Source organism: Nycticebus coucang, chromosome 12 (genome assembly GCF_027406575.1).
Source record: "Nycticebus coucang isolate mNycCou1 chromosome 12, mNycCou1.pri, whole genome shotgun sequence".
In the NCBI taxonomy this organism is placed as follows: domain Eukaryota; kingdom Metazoa; phylum Chordata; class Mammalia; order Primates; family Lorisidae; genus Nycticebus; species Nycticebus coucang.
In genome coordinates, this window is record NC_069791.1 from 5515669 (window position 1) to 5531327 (window position 15659).

Consider the following 15659-nt stretch of genomic DNA (forward strand, 5'->3'; position numbering starts at 1 on the left):
AAGGGCAAGGGCACTGTCAACCCCGTCCTTCGATTTTCTTTCACTACTAACTTTTTTGTGATAGAACATGGAACGCTTAATAATGATATATGCATTTCAAATGCTCTAATTTTATTATCAGTATCTCTGGTAAAAATAAAAGAAGCTCAGTATACTCTTTACGGGAAAAGAAAATGCCTGCTAATATTTTGTGTTCCAGTCTTAGTTTTTATATTTTTTTTATTAAAATCTCAACTATTATAGTAAAGATATGAAATCACATGCATCCAGTTTACATTTAGGATGAAAATAACTAGACTTTATGAGTGCTTTGCAATAAAATAAATGAATTTTAAAAAATAGAGATAAGATGGAAAGAACTTTGAGTTAAATAATCTTTTCATTTTATGAAAACATCTAGGATAAAAATTTGATACTTTATGAGTGTCTTTGAATCATGACATGGTACTAAAATATGCTTCTAGGAAGTCATTTTCTGTAGGGATATTAAAAAGCATATAGCTTAGGCATGGTGGGACCTAATAATGTAGCTGAACAGGACAAATATGTAAGGTTTTTACTCTTGCTTTATTTACATTATAAATAAAGTCTTATTTTATTGTTTTAGAACTATTCTTTAACAATTTGGAAGCTGATGTTTTGCAAAATTTTGGTGTAATGTTAAACTTTTACTCATAAAGTTTACTTATAAAGTTTAACCTTATATGAGCAAACATTAAGCATGCATTAAAATGTGCTTTAAAATTTATATAATTATATATAGATATATATGAATGGATAGGATTTGTTATTAAAAGGAAATACATAGATCGTGTTTCAGTAAGTACTGTCATAAAGTTCTGCAAAATGATTGTACCAATTAACAGTTTGCATGGTTTTAAAAATAGTGTATTTAGAATTAAATTAGCTCTATAACTTGACAGCACCTGATTTTATTTATTAATTTCCTGTCATTTGGGTAAATTTTTAAATATCTTATTGATTTCTTTTATACTTTCCATAATATCTATATGGAAACCTCTATATTCATAGACCTCTTCATATACTTAAAATATTTTCTATGAAGAATAGCATGATCAATTATTTGCCTATTTACTTTCCATTTTGAATGTCAGTATTGTTTGACATTTTCTAATTATCTGTAGGAGTTAATTATATATTCTTCACTGTAGTTCTTTGCTATGCATATATTGCAAATATATTCTACTCTAAAACACCATATCCTAATGGGTTTCTTAATGAACAGAGCTCCTTGACTACTGTATAGCCAAATTAATCAATAGATAGTTTCCACTATGCTTAGTGCATTTGGATAATGTTAAAGAAAAAGTATCCAATGTACTCAGCCTTACTATGAAACTAATTTATGGCTTTCACATGAAAGCTATAACCAGTTATAATCTAAGAATAGGGGGAAGAGGGAGAGGGTGGGGAGAGAGGGGGAAGGATGGGTGGAGGGAGGGTGATTGGCAGGATTACACCTGCAGTGCATCTTACAAGGGTACATGTGAAACTTAGTAAATGTAGAATATAAATGTCTTAACACAATAACTAAGAAAATGCCAGGAAGGCTATGTTAACCAGTGTGATGAAAATGTGTGAAACGGTCTATAAAACCAGTGTATGGTGCCCCATGATTGCATTAATGTACACAGCTATGATTTAATAATAAAAAAAAGTAAAAACAAGCCAGATGAAATTATTTTAATAGTATATTTTATTTAAATTAATATACCCCAAATATTATTTCATTGTACAATCAATGTAAAAATTTTGACACCATTTCAAATGTTTTTATTTTAATTAATTATATTTAAATATAATGAAAACTTTCACTACTTGGTGTTAACAACAGCAAAAAGAATTATTTGCCTTTAGATATTTAGATATTTTCCATCAGATTCTGTGTTCAGGGAAACTCTGTGAAGAAGTGACTTTTGAGCCGAGTATTGAGTGATGGCAGATACATAGCCATAGGGGAAAAAAACAATCCAAGCAAAAAAATTTGGGGGCAAACAACTTGTCTTCAGACAACGGAGTTGGATGGTCTTGATATAAAACCACAATTGTTCTATCTTTTTTTCAGTAGGATTTTCATTTATGAATATTAGATTCTGATAGTTATTACTACTTGATTTCATATAAATCTTGAAGACTGTGTCTCTGGAAATGGCAATTATAATTCCTACTCTGGCAGCTGCCTCGTCCTCCCAGTTTTCATCAGCCAGTGTGACTTGTTGTGATGACTGAGTGCTTTAAACAATCTTACAGGGAATTTCTTTACTGAAGAATCATAGAACATCAAAATTCATTTCTATGTTCTTTCTTTATAAAGCCATTTGAAGTTTGAGAGAAAAGAAGATATTTATAGTGATAAAAATGAAAGGAATGACATCCTATAATTTATTCCAATTTTTATTTCATCATTTATTTTGTCTTTTGTTTCTCAAATGCCTGCCTCTCTTTTTGAAGGTACCTCTTACTACAAAAAAAAAGAAAAATTAAATTAAAATAAAATTCCCATCTCTTAGAGACATGAATTTTTAAATGTTAGTTCATTTTTATTTAACTTACATTTATAGATCTCGTGTCTATCTATTTATAGACATAATAGATAAATCTGTGTAGCAACCATTACATTTATCAATAGAAGTAAATATTGCAATCCATAATAATGCCAATTCTTTTTAATATCAAAACCCTCGTATTCCATATATTCACTAATCTGTTGTTTAATCAACACATTTAGATAATCTCTGGCTTAAGTGTTTCCAGTTGAAACAAAAAGAATTACAATTGAAAAAAGAAGAGAGAAAATATAAAAATAGTTAAAATTGTAAAAAGACCTAGAGAAATGCTCATAAGTGTCACTATATAATAAAAATAACAGAATAAATAGAGCAACGTCTTATTTCTAATGCTCACTCTATGCCACATACTCATCCATATGGAACAAAAATCAGTAACGAGGAGGGATTTTTTCAGTTTGTCACTGCAATTGAAGAAGTTGTCAGTTTTGACTCTTGAATGGTTCCTCTTCCTACATGTGCTTATTAGTTCCTCAATATCTTCAACTCCTAATTTGTTTCCTTTGTCATTTTTACTTTAGCCTCACTCCAACGTCTTTACCCCCTGGTCTCTAGTCTGTTGGGTCCCATGGTTCTCTTGTCATCTCACTTCCCAACCCCACATCTCTTCTCCCAAATCCGTACTCCCAGAGGAGCCCCTGTATGTGAAACCTGACTCTGTCCTATTCTTGCTTCAATTTCCTGGATAGTTTCGCAAAGGCTTCTAATTAAAATTCGGCTCTGTCCTGTGAAATACAAGGCTACTTATAATTGTACATAAGCATCTACATAGGTGAGTTGCTTTTCCCCGCAAATTATGGCCTATGGTCTTGTAAACATTCATTCACAAATATATGCTTTGTGAAACATTTAGGTATGTATCTCTCTCTCTCTCTCTATAAGAGACCTCTCTTCTCAGAGGTCCCTAAGATCTAGGAAAGTTAAGAATTTTCCAAATTAAAAACATGTATTCACTAGAAAATTTAATGTTTCTTTTTGTGTGATGAGGGTATAGCAATTACAGCAATGGCAGAATTGGTGAAAGTGTTATGGGATACAATTCTTCAATTGATGTTTAAGACTTAAGAAGTCAAGGAAGACTTTTGGAGAGATCACACTCAAGCTGTAATCAAAAGATGTATAGAAATTAGCTATGTAGAGTAGAAAAATGGTGGTATGATGGAGCATGTTCTAGGAAAAGAAAGGAAAACGGATCAGAGCCACAGTGGCAGGCCAGGGCTCCTACTGCCCTCACAGGCAGAATCACGGGTCGGGAGAAGATGTTCCTCTCAGAGGAGTTGTCTAAGACAGACACAACTAACAACTATTACAGTTTTCAATAGAAGTAAAATATTAGAATCTATCATAATGACAATTTTAAAAATATCAAAACCCTCAAACCCCCTATATTCTGTAATTTCTTATTTAATCGACACATTTAGATAATCTCTGGCTTCAGTGCTTCCAATTAAAACAAAAAGAATTACAATTGAAAAAAAGAAGAAAAATAATTTTGAAATACTTAAAATAATAAGACGATCTGGAGATGACAGGAGGCAAATAAATAAAGATATATTTTGTGTTCATGGATTGAAAGAATATTATTAAAATTTCTATATTACTGAGTTTACAAATTTAATGCGATCCCTATTCAAATTATAATAGCATCATTTTCCAAAAGAAAAAACATCCTGAAATTTATATGGAATCAATAAAAGACCCAATAGTGAAAGTGACGGTGTCCCAGGGACGGTGAATCTTAAGTATCTTCTCTCAACCCCAAAAGGTAACTATGTGAGTGAATGAGCATGTTAATTAGTTTGATGTGGTAATCTTTTCACAATGTACACTTCTGTAAAAACATTATATTTAACATTGGAATATGTTTAATTTGTATTGTCAATTATGTTTTTATAAGACTTTAAAAAGTAGTATTTACCACACTGTGGCAGGAACACATACCCTTTAACCGATAAATCAGATAACAGAAAAGACTGATTGACTGATTTCACATCGAAAGCAATCAAAAATACACAATGGGATTATCCAGGTGTCGCTCGGCTACTTGAGAGGCTGAGGCAGGAGGATTGCTCAGATGCACAAGTTTGAGGTTGCTGTGAGTGAGGCTGATCCCACGGCACAGATCCCAGGGCACTGAGCAAGCTCTGCCTGAAAAAAAAAACAATGCACGATGCTCAATATGGGATGTACCCAAGTTTTCACAAATGGCAGAACTTTCTGTGGTCCTTTTTTATAAAACTGTATAATATTCCGTTGTATGTACGTTCCACTTCCACTTACCCGTCCTTCCATCAGCGGAAACGTGTGTCTCTCTCTATCTTGGCTACTGTGAATAATGCTGCCATGAGCATGGATCCTGACTTCAGTCTTTTTAAACATACTGAGATCGCTGGATCACACAGTAGTTCTATTTTTTTTTTAATTTTTTTGAAGAACATTCATACTATTTTCCATAACAGCTGCAGCCTTATATATTTTCACTAACAGTATATAATGATTTGAAATTGTCCATATTATTGGCAGCAATTATAAATATAATAGTCTTCCTAACAGGTGTGAGGTGATACTTCATTTCAGTTTTGATTTGCATTTCCCTGATTATTAATGCTGTTGAGCATCTTTCTATACACGTATTGAACGTTTATATGTCGTCTTTGGGGAGATGTCTGCTAAATTAAATAAGCTAGTTACAAAAGGGCAAATACTATGTGATTCATGTAAATGAATTATCTAAAACAGCCAAACTCACAGAACTGTGTCCAAGAGAACACAACAGTGGTTCCTCGGGTAAGCCTGGAGATTCGGGGAGCTGTTGGTCAGCAGGCAGAGAGCTTCACTTATGTAGGACAAGTATGTTCTGGAGATCTGCTGTACAACATAGTACCTGTTAATAGTACTATTGTACATAGGTAATATTGGTACTGACAATCCACATTATTTCAGGAGGATAGAATTCATGTTTACTATTCTTTGCACCAACCAAACAAAAACAAAGAGATACAAGGGAACTGTGGGAGTTGTAGGATATGTTTATGATTGTGGTGCTGGTATCATGAATGTCTGCACATGTTCAAACTCACCCAATTGTACACATTATATATGTAAAGTTCTTTCTCCATAAAGCTGTTAAAAAAGTCAGGTTAGAATCTGTCTCTAATCTGGAAACGTTACCCCAATGTGCCTTTATTTTTTTTAACAGAGCCAAAGTAACTGTCACAGTTGGGCAGCCTAATTAATGCAATGCCGTCCTTAGTAAGTTATTCTTCTCTTGAAAAGAAATGTTAGAAGAGTTGGTGGGCTTCCTTATTTGTGTGTTATGCTCATAGTGAGGATGGGATGTAGGGAGCAACACGGTCTTGTCCTACACAGCCCTCACTGTTGGGACCAGAACAAGCCCACCCCAAATAACAAGCAGGTGCAAGCAGAGTGTTTCTGTGTGTCTGTTATTCCTGTGTTATATGTATGGTCTTCAGTTTTCACAGAGTGTTTCTTCAGATGTGAAACAGGAGGCACCAATTCACCAATACGCTCCTATTCCAATATATCATAACTATTTCATGTACTTTCTTTGTAACTGGGTGTCGCCAACAACTGTTCTATTTCAGGGAATCTCAACACCATTTCTTTGTCTTCCTGAACAGTGTGACCACTTAATCACATGGTATTTGTGGACATCTTTGTTGTGTGGGAGGGGTCTAAGGGGGTGGTGTCATTGTAAAAGTAGTTCTCCACGCAGAACTGATAACAGAAGAGTTTTTCGGTGCAGACGAGAACTATTTTGCCAGCATTTTGGAGGTGGTAGTTGATAAATGGTGAATGTTCTTTGCATAAACTGGTGGTTGACTGGGCTGCTTATACCCCGGACACAGATCACATAGAGGTTTGTATCCATGGGAGCTTGGGAGTCAATGGCCACTCCACAGCTTCTTTTGGAGTCAGAGACAATTTCTTTTTTCTTTCATGAAAACCGTAAGCTTTTGGTTTTCACATTTTTCCTACAGCGGTTTTTTGTGAAAACCATTTTTGGGCTAATCCTGGGCCCAAGCTGCCTTACTCTGTGGATAGCCTCCCCAGGGATTGCTCACATGCCAGTACGTAAGAGGTAAATGTATTACGTACAGCTGAAAAACCAGAAGCATTTTTTTATAGAGGATGTGAAAGGCTTAATCTTCAAAATCTCCTAGGACTACAAGGGAAATATTTGCTTTTGATTTTACTGATATAAAAAAATGGAGGAAAAATGTAATTGTTTTATATTTTTGTATTAGGAAATTCCTATTTAATACTTTCCCCCATGCCCACCCATTTTATTAATTCTAAATCCTCCTACAGCATCTCTACCCAATGTCCAAGGTAACAATAGGTATTAATCATTGCACACACGTATATATAATATTTCTAAGCTATCAGTAGAAAGGAATTTCATTGAGATCTCTGTGCTTTGTGTCAGTATAGAGCAGAGATACATTTTTATTTTTCTTGACGTTTTTGAAACTCAAAGACTTTTCTTGGATATGCAACAAAGAATAGAAATGCAATTTGAATTGTCACTATACTGTAAGGAATTATCGTTTTCAAAGACATATTTATGATTAGACATACAAAAATGCCCATCTACTACTAATAGGATAAAGCTCTCTAATTACAAAAATGTTTTATGATATTATTTCATACAGAAGTGTTATCATGCATTATTTTCCCTTGCACATGCAGGAAAAACCAAATAAAATAACAAAGCAGACATCTAGCGTACCTAAATTGTTAAACTATATTTTAATAGCTATTTATAAATTAGGAAAATACGCTTGAAATTACAAATTGTGCATAATTTACTCTCATGTATGGCGAGTAGTTGCCAGGTCAATAGTTCTGGCTTAATTAACCATTTTTATGGCCCTTTTACATAGATGTTTACTTCTCCATTGAAAAGAGTTAGTAAAGGCTGAAATGGATTATCAATAATTGAACGGGGAATCTGCTTTGTTTATATGTTTGTGGATTGACTATGAAGCTAATAAAGCCAGTCTTTTGTTCTGTGATGCCTTGCATATTTAGTTTGAACAAGAGCCCCTTAGGAATTGAGAACCTTCCTAGTAAATACAGGAATATTAGTTTCAGTCATAAAGCCAGGCAGTGTTTACGTAGGCCTGTCACCGCAGAACTAAGAGTTAAATGGTTAGGAATAGGATGCATATGAATAATGGAAGACTGTATTCCCACTCAAAATATAAAGAGAATCATCCATTATTTTTAAAATTCTGCTTTCCATTAAAATTGTTTCAGTCTTTCACATTTCTCCTGATAATAAACAAAGAAGTTATTTAATTGAAAAAAATGCTTTGATAGAATTATTTTGTACAAGAACATCTTTTATAAAAATATTTTTATCCCTAGAATTACTAACAATCTGAGTTTTTCATCTATTTCTCATGGATCTGGGCATGAATATCTGTCAGACAGTTAGCTAGATAGGAGCAGCGTAGATGCCAGATTTAGTTAAGCTATTTAGGATTGATTGGGGTCGGGCTGACCTGGGTTACTGTGGGAATGGAGCTGATTAAGACCCTGCAGGTGGCGTATTTCAGGATCATGCAGGTGGGTTGTTTTCAAAACTTTGCAGGTGGGTATTTTTTGAGATCAGAGTTAATTAAGACCCTGGGAGACTTCCAAGAAGCAGCTGATACTCCTCAAAACCTGCAGTCACTAGGATAGGGCCCAGCTTGCTGAGCAAGTCATCAATTAACTTTCTTTTTCTTGTTGAAACTTTACCTTCTCTTCTCAATGACCTTGGCAACGGCCTTGAACCACCATGCAGCTCTAAAATGTCTCCTTCATTTGTCCTGCTATTGTTATATTTTTATTATGATGTTTATTTATCTACCAGATCATGTTAACAAGTAAAATTCTCATGAAGACAACTTTAGAGTAGATACTTTGAATTACACACGCAAAGCAGCTCCTGCTTGAGTGCCTCTCAGAGGAAGATGCTTGGGGCACTTTAGTAACCAGGCCTGCTGTCCAACAAGTGCGAAAGTGAATGTTGGGAAGGAGCAAGAATCAGAGCTGAAGTCCCAGCTTTCCCTCAGAATCAAGGTAAGACTTTGGTTGATAAACACATCTACAGAAAGATAAGGCCAACTCGCTTTTTACAATTTTGGAACTTTGAGCAGCGTTCATTAAGCTTGAAGGTGAAGAGTAACACAGTTGAGGTTCTGTTCTTTGCAGTCTCTGGATTCTGCTGTAATCATTCTACTCAAGCAAATCTTCCTTCCAATTGTTTTAGTTTCTGTTTATGTCTCTTAGAAGCTACTTTTAATTTAGCTTGAAGTTGGATATGCAACAAAGAAATTTGGGGGATTTCAACCTTAGGCACAGTTAGGGTGCTCCAACGTGGAATGCCCAGATATAGAATGACCACCAGAGTAACTTGAGGAATTTGGTGACGGGATCTTACACGTCCCCTATTCTTTATTTAACAGAACAAAGCCAAAACTCACATAGCAGAACCATCTCACCTGTGTGTTCTCCGTTTCTACTATACCAAATCAAATGAAAAGAACTTTCATTTGAATAACCAAGGAAGATTCCACAAGCCATGTGTAAAAAAGGATACCCAGAAACTACACTATGCTTTTCCAGTTTAAAAATAACCCCAATTGTACAGAATATTCACCTCATAAGACCTGGAAAAATATTTATTTGGAGACCAATTATTAAAAATCATATGCTAAGGTATAAAGTGAATGATGACACGAAATTTTAAAGGTGTAATAAAATCATACTACTGGAGTTAATGGAGATGTCTACAGTTTCTTCAGATATAGTTTTACAAATTGAAATAAATGTGTAAAGTATCTGAAATGCAAGAATATAATTTGATGGCATTGGACTAATGTTTGGATCTGCATGGTTTAATTAATTCTATGGGTCATAGCTTTTACCATCAAATTTTTCTCTGGAACTTAATTTACTTGAATATGTTTGGTTAGTACTTTTGAAAACTCAAATGTTTAAGTAACTTTTGGGAAGGAAAGTCAACAAACAGAACTCTGTACATAATAAAATTACATTAATTTTTAATTCTATTTTCTGTTCATTTAGAATCTAAAATCCATTTAAGGTGGAGATTTTTGTCAATCTTTTCCACAATTTTTTACACATTTCAAAAACAGTTTCATGATAAAATTTGTTTTATTAATAACAGAATTTTTAGATGATTTGAGAAATTAGTTGACTTACATCAACCTAAATTTCTTCACCTCTATGTTATAACATTTAAAAAATCTTGAATAATATTGGGAAATCTGAGACTATAAAACATTTGAGTCCCTCAAAAGGAAAGGACTAGTGAATCACAGATAATAATAATGAAATCTGCAAGGTCAATTACACTCTACCAAACAAATTGATTTATTTCAAATTGAAACAGCTGATGAAGTTCAAAGCCCATGTCAATATACTGTAACGTATTTCCTTCAGTAAAAATAGTAACTAGCTTTTCATGACACTATGTAGATATATCTAGAAATTACATGCATAATCTCATTTTTAAATAAAATTTTTGTTATACAATATGTATTACTTTGCTTTATATTGATCAGTATCACATGAACATGTTTATTTTCTATAAAAAATGGTATTTTTAAATGGCCATATTGTGTTTCACTTTAGATATGTCCATATACCCCACACATGATGAGATAGAACAGATTCATTAATCTTTTACTGTGGAAAATCAAAGTGGTTCTAATTCAGGCAAAACTGGAATTTTGCATGAATAGAACCACCTTCCACATCTTTGTATTCACCACCAACGCACCCCTAGTCCTTGAGGGGTTAGTTTGGAATTTGAATAATAAATGCTCACATTGCCTCACTTTAGCCTCTGCTCAATCCTGGCAATGTAGCATAGCATATAATTTAGTATTTAGATAATCAAATCTGGACCAAGACAACCTGGCTTGTAATTTTGAAAATACCATATGACTAGGGGAAATAGACTAAGATATTTGTGTTTATTTTCTCCAAAGCAAAAAAAGGATATTTTAAATTTTAACCTCATAAGGTTATATATGAGAAATAAACAAACTAATGTACTCAAAATACACAAACAGCCATTGACATAGTAAAAAAACAGCAACCATAGCCTTTGGTATATTTAACTATTACTTCACAAGTATGTTTTATTTGGCAAAGCACTGAAATGGGTCTTCTGTCTCATGTGAATAATGAGGAAAAACTGTATGATAGAAATAAGGAAAAATCACCTTTCCACGGGCTGCAGAATTTTAATTTTTTTTTTTTTGCAGTTTTTGGCCAGGGCTGGGCTTGAACCCACCACCTCGGCATATGGGGCCAGTGCCCTTCTCCTTTGAGTCACAGGTGCCAGGCCAATTTTAATTAGTTATTATTTTTTTTATTACACAGCTACAGGAATCTAAATGATGCAATGTAAACCAGAAGAAAAAAGAAGAACCACTGGTATTCTCAAAAGACAAACAAGGTGTGACTTCCCACAGACAAAGATGTAAAAAAAAAAGGTAGTTAGGCTGTGTCTTGAAATCTGAAACAGGTGGAAATTACTTCCCCAGCTATTTTCATTTAAAGTCAAAGGCAGGCATTTATTAGGGAATAATCTACCTATTGGCAATACCCAAGACATGTTGACTTTTGCAATTACAAGAGTTTTTCAATGTGACTTATATTTAACTTTCTTTTAAATCAGAATATTTTGAGTATTATAATTTTAATACAGTTTTTTTTTTCAATCTTAAAATGGGGATACATTTTTGGCCGTGTGTGTGTATGTGTGTGTGTGAATATTAAAATAGAAGATCCTGGCATTTACCACCACGTATAAACGCAGAGGATATTATACTAAGTGAGAGATGCCAGGCACAGATAGAAAAATAGCCCATAATTTCATTGATTCAAATAATCAAAAATAACAATCAGATATACAGAGATAGAGAAGACAACAGTGGTTTGAAAGATGGGAGGAAGAAATCAAGAGGTGTAGCTCAAACTAAAAAAAGTAACTGATATGTGAGATAAAAAGTCCACAGTTCTAATATACAACATGAAGACCAGGGTTAATGATATTCCTGGGCTCAAACTATCCTGCCTCAAGCTCCCAAGTACCTGGGACAACAGATGCGTGCCACCATACCTGGCTAATTTTTTAATTTTTTGTAGAGATAAAGTTTTACTGGGTTACCTAGGCTAGTCTTGAGCTCCTGGCCTCCAGAAATACTCCTGGCCTGGATGCCCAAAGTACTAGGACGATTGGTGTGAGTCACCACATCCAGCCAAAAGCTTACATTACCCTTGATGCTTTTTATCCTGGAGTTTGAAAGGTGTTGATTCTATGTCTTTATTATGTGCTTTTTACATATCATCACAAATGTCCTCGGGAAAGAATCGCATGGTGAAGGGGCCTAATTCATTAGATGGGCACCATTCATATCCATATTACCTGGAAAAAGAAGGACACTTAGTTATAGGGTACCGCATTTTGGTACTTTGAGAGATGGGAAGAGCATACACGCGCAGCAGTTGTCAGTTATGTACGCGAATTCACCTACACTTACAACAACACCTACACATGTTTTAACTTATGTTACTAATTTTTAAAAATTTAATTTTTAACCTGTAGGTTATTCTCCATTAACTAGAAGCTTCCTGCCATTGTTAGAAACATCGTTGATACAGACACGAACTTTGTGTTCATCATTCAAGGATGTTGTATTAGAATCTTGCTCGTTTAAAGCAGGAAGAATGAGAGTTAGGTTATTAGTAATAGCACAATATTGATGAAATGAGATCATGTACTCATGATTTCATAAGTTGAAGAAAAAATATTAAAAGCAAAGTAATAAAATCAAAAATTGCTATTAAACCAAGGTTGGCCGTTATGGGTCTCATAATTCTTTTTTTAAAGCGAGTGATGTGTCAACCAGCATTCCTGGAATAATTGATGCAGTTTAATTCAAATCTGCAGACTTCACGATGTGTTGTTGGACACCACACTTATTCCTGGAATGGAGTTTATGGTACAAGGGTGCAGTCCGACCGGGGGTTACAATAGGTCTGGTTCATGACCACTGCAATAAAGTGAATATTTCAACAAAGTGAGCCACCCAAACTTCTTGTTTACTAATGTATATAAAAGTTAGATTACGCTATTGTGTAATTATCAAGTGTACTATATCATTATGTCTAATGAATTTATATGTCATAATTTAAAAATGCTAAAGTCATCTAAGCCTTCAGTGAGTCCTAATCTTTATGCTGATCTAGACTCAATGTTGATGGCTGCTGAGTGATGAGGGTGGTGTTGCTGAAGGTTAGGGCAGCTCTGGCCATTTCTTAGATTAAGACAACAATGAAATTGCTCTCCTTAATTTATTCTTTCTTTCATGAGAAATTTTTCTATAGCTTGTGAATACTACATAGCAATTTACCCACAGAACTTCTTTCAAAATTGTAGTCGATCCTCTTAAACTGTCTCTGCTGATGGACTAAGTTCATACAGGACTCTTTCAGGGGGTCCAATGATGAATCATTTCCAGAAGGTTTTCAATTTACTTTGCCCAGATCCATCAGAAGAATTACTGTCTATGGGAACTATAGCCTTACAAAATGTCTGTCTTAAACCTTAATACTTGAAAGTAGAAATTACTCTTTGACCTATCATCTGAAACGCGGATGTTACATTAACCGGCATTAAAATAACATTAATCTCCTTGTACATCTCCATCAGGGCTTTCCGGAGACCAGATGCATTCTCAATGAGTAGTAATACTTGAAAAGAAATATTTTTTTCTCAGCAATGGGCTCAAAAAATTTAGTGAATCATGCTGTAAACAGGCACGCTATTATCCAGGCTTTGCTATTTACAGAGCACCACCAGAGTAGGTTTAGCGTAACAGAAGGGCCCTGGGATTTCTGGAGTGATACATGAGAACCAGGCAACCTCAGTCATCAGCTGCTTTAGCCCCTAACAAGAGAGACAGGCTGTCCTTTCAAGTTCGAAGCGAGGCTCAAAGCTCCTCTCTCTAGTTACGGAACTCTTAGATGTCATCTGCTTCCAGTAGATGGATGGTATACCTGCACTGAAGGTGAGTGTAGCCACCTTCTCAATGATCTCAGCTAGATCTTCAGGAAACTTGCAGCAGCTTCTTCAACAACATTGTTTCTTCACCTTATACTTTGATGTTATGGTGTCAGCTTCCTTCCTCAAGCCTCATAAACCAAATTTCTGCTAGAGTCAGACTTTTCTTCTCCAGATTGCTTACCTTTCTCAGCCTTGAAAGAATTGGAGAGAGAGTTGGTTCTGGCTTAAGGGAATGCTGTGGCTGGTTCTATTCACAGTACTATCCCCTGATATCAGAATAAGGCTGAGCTGTCTTCACAGCTTTCCTACGCTCACTGGAATGGCACTTTTGTTTCCTGCAAGGACTTTTTCCTTCGCCTTCAGTGCTTGGCTAAAGAAGTGTAGCATTTGGTATGTTTCAGCTTTTAATATGCCTTCTGCACTAAGCTTCATCATTTCTAGCATTTGATTTAAAATTATAAAAAACATGTGGCTCTTCCTTTCACTGGAACCTTTAAAGGCCATTGGAGGCTTATTAATTGGCCTGATTTCAATATTATGGTCTCTCAGGAAATAGGGAAGCCCAGTGAGAAAGAGAGAGAAGTGGTGCCAATTGTTGGAGCAGTCAGAACATATAGAAAATTTATCAATAAAGTTTTCCTTCTTATATAGGTATTATCTGTGGTGTCCCAACACAATTACAATAGTAACTGATCACAGAGCACCATAAGAGATCTGATAATAAAGAAGTATGAAATACTGCAGAAACTTACCAAAACGTGACACAGGGACGTGAAGTGAGCACAGGCCCTTGAAAAATTGGCATGGACATATCGGTTCAGATTGCTACAAATATTAAATTTGTGGAAGACATAATATCTGGTAGTCACAATAAAGTAAAGTATAGGAAATGAGGTTTGCCTTTACCAAAATAACAGAGAAAATTAGCTCTGAGTACACTGAAAAAAAATTATGCCAATCAATAATCTACCATCTCTCCTTATTTTTTCTTTCTTTCTTTCTTTTTTTTTTGCAGTTTTTGGCTGGGGCTGGATTTGAACCCACCATCTCCAGCATACAGGGATGGCGCCCTACTCCTTTGAGCCACAGGTGCTGCCCTCCTTATTTTTTCTTTAGAGAACCTTATTGCAATGTCTAATATTTGGAATGGATTTACAGACTATACATTGACATAGAAACCTCTTTGATAGCAAATGTTCTTGTTTGGAAAAATAAAATCACAGAAAAATTTAAAATTATTTCTTTTTATGTATGTTTTTAGTAAATAATTTACTTGCTTAATATTAGGCTACATATGGCTTATCTTTCCGTCAACGAAAATCGGATTAAAACCTTTTTTTTCCACATTGGTATTCACATGTTTTGGGGCATTTAAGTGTGGACATATGAAAATGTACATCTTTATAAATAAGGAGAGAAAAATATATTATATTAGGGTGTATGCTCTCATCCCTGACTCACACAATTACAAAAAGGATTAACAAAACATTTGAAGTACAAAAATGCAATTTCAAAAATTTATTAATATTTTGGTCATTTTATGTCGTTGTTTGTATGTAATATATGCAGTGTTTGAAACTTGCATAAGTAAAGAGCCCATGATAATTGTTAATAATAATTTTTACTAAATTATTAAACATTTATGAGGAATATTTTTATTAACACCTAGTTTTACGTATTTTTTAAACATCTACACATATAATAATTTTACTTGAATTTATATCCCTATTGAATGTATAGATGTCATCTGAGTATTTTAGTTACAGAAATGTCAAAATTTTGGTCAATACAGAATGGAATGATTTGACTATGATATCAAATTGGACTTGATGTTCTGTCCTAGTAAGGTCATTGTTTCTCCTGTATGTCTTGATTTTATTAATTGAGCAATCACATTCTCATAGGCCAATGGAATAAAATAATATACTGCTTTGCAATGTGAACATTTGACAGAT